Raw genomic sequence first — 2502 nt, 5'->3', positions numbered from 1 at the left:
AACTTCCACATAGGAATTCAAAAAATAGATAGTTTTCAAACTTAATTATGAGATTTTCAAAAATATGGAATTTTCAAAAACTGCTTGGAAAAAAATATTAATGGAAATTTAAAAGAATTTTGAATTTTGACGTAAGACATAAAAATTTTCATAAATTAAACATTTTCAAAAACAGAAAATTTTCAAAAATGTGTGAACAAAAAAATGTTTATGAAAACTAACAATAATTTCGAACTTTCATATATCTGAAACTTAGTTTTACTAACTAAAAATAATTTAAAACTTTCATAAAAAATTAAAACAAAACTATTTTTCGAACTTCCATATTAGAATTAAAAAAAAAATCCTCATTATTTATGAGGTTTTCCAAAATAGGATTTAATGACAATTAAAAGTAATTTAAAAATTTCATGCAAAACAAAAGAATTGTTCTGAAATCTTCAAAAACTGATAATTTTTTAAAACAAAGAATGGGTGCAAAACACTTCTAAGGAAAATTAAAAATAATATCGAAATTTCACATATTTTCCATACTAAGTTTGAAATTTTCAAAAACAAAAAAAGATTTTCCAAAAATTATAACTCGCAAAAACATTTAATGAAAAATTAAAATAATTTAAAATATTCATAAAATATTAAAACAAAAATATTTTTCGCACTTTCGTCAATGAATTGAAAAAATAAAAGTAAATAGTTTTTAATTTTCATAAATTGCATGTAACAACAAATGTTATCGAAAATAAAACGATTTGAAATTCGTCTATAAAAATTTAAAAAAAGTACAAATTTTTCGATTTATTTTATGGAATTTTCAAAAATTGTACGTATCAAAGAATGTTGTCAAAAAATATAATTAATTTAATTATTTCATTTTAATTTTTAAAATTCTTAGTTTTGAGTTAGTTCAAATCTATGAAATTTCCAATAAATATGTAACCGAAATAATTTCCATCCTTCATCAGGAATTAAAAAAAAATCGAAATTAGTTTTAGCTTTTCAGAAATATGGAATTTCCAATAAATAATTTCAAAAATATTTTTCGAGCTTAGTTTGGAGATTATTATTTTCAAATATTGATTGTAACAAAAAAAAAATTAATGAAAATTAAAAATAAATTTCCAATGTTCTTGTAAAACTTAAAAAATATACATTTTCAAACTTTCTTTGGAAAATTTCAAACATGTTGCATATGGAACACAAAAATTAAATTAATTTCGAAGTTTCATCCAAAAAATTATATTTTCGAACTTAGTTTTGAAATTTTAGAAAATAGGAATTTTTAAAAAGTTACACAAAATTATTCACTGAAATTCAGAAATTTTCATATGTGCATATATTTTTCCAACTTTTGCTGAAATTTTTTAAAATTTTGCATATGGAATACAGAAATTAAAAATAATTTCGAAATTTCACCCAAAAAATAATATTTTCGAACGAAGTTTTAAAATTAAAAGAAAAAATTTTTTTTTAATTTACACACAATTATTCACCGTAAACTCACATTCAATAATTGTATGCTCAAGTGAAATCCACTAATATTCCATTAAAACTACTTCAGAGTAATTGGCAGTGTTTGTTTCTCACTACGCCCGCTTTTCGAATGTATTTATTCTAAATAAATAACACAAATTTCACACTTGATCCTTTCAGCAAGGACTTTCTAGCGCGCACACAAACACACGTCACGGCAGTGGTGCTCAAACTAATTCTATAAGCACAAGTACACCAACACAAACACACAGCACTATTCTATAGACGCTTAGAATTTCGAAAACTTTTCCGATTTGAACGCGACGACCGCAAGTGTCCAACTGATTTCAAAATCTCCGCCGTAACGAACTTAAATGAAAACGATCGCCGCTGTACCGCTGCATGTGCATGTGTTGGTGTGCAGTGGTGTGTGTGCGTCTGGCTGAGTGCTGATCGCTGAGCTGAGAACTCGACGAAGCCGAAAGTAATTCTACTCATAAATAGCTAAAAACAAAACACAATAATACAACAACAAGTAAAACAACACTATGATACAACAATAAAAGCCACAACAACAAGCAACAACAACTTGCTATAAAAAACAAAAGACGAGAAAATAAAGCATAAATGCGCTGAGACAGTTTTTGGCCGGCAGCCGCATCGATGACGTAGCCGTCGTCGTGCGATACACGAGACAAGTCGTCAGACGAGGCGTATGCGGTTTTGTTGTTGAGGTTATTAAGTCATCAGTGACAACAGATTTGATGCGACGGTGCGCACTTTGTGAGTGTGTGTGTGTTTGTAGTGCTTTTCGATTTTTGTGCGTTTCAAATTTGGTTTTCCGACAAATTATAACAAAATGTAAATATTATTTTTTGAAGTGATCTACATATTTAATAAATTGAACGGCGTATCAGTTAATTATTAAATCATTCACGCTTATCATCGTCGCTTATCACGCCGCAAAATTGTTTACCGTTTGCTTATGTGTAGGAATTTACAGCAATTTATATAAAGTAATTCGAAAAAGCG

At 27.3% G+C, this 2502-nt stretch overlaps 1 protein-coding gene across 1 annotated transcript in view; it reads right to left on the bottom strand.

Moving 5' to 3' along the window:
- Window positions 1-1798, bottom strand: part of LOC108972626 (tiggrin) — a 15030-nt gene extending 13232 nt beyond the window's left edge. The window contains exon 1 of the mRNA XM_018939284.1: window positions 1502-1798. The gene's annotated coding sequence lies outside the window, so the exon portion shown is untranslated. The remainder of the gene's footprint in view (window positions 1-1501) is intronic.
- Between the last annotated feature and the right edge of the window lie 704 nt (window positions 1799-2502).

The sequence above is a fragment of the Bactrocera latifrons genome, unplaced genomic scaffold, assembly GCF_001853355.1.
Source record: "Bactrocera latifrons isolate USDA-ARS-PBARC rearing strain unplaced genomic scaffold, ASM185335v1 scaffold_41, whole genome shotgun sequence".
NCBI classification, from domain to species: domain Eukaryota; kingdom Metazoa; phylum Arthropoda; class Insecta; order Diptera; family Tephritidae; genus Bactrocera; species Bactrocera latifrons.
This window is presented reverse-complemented; position numbering and strand designations above follow the sequence as displayed.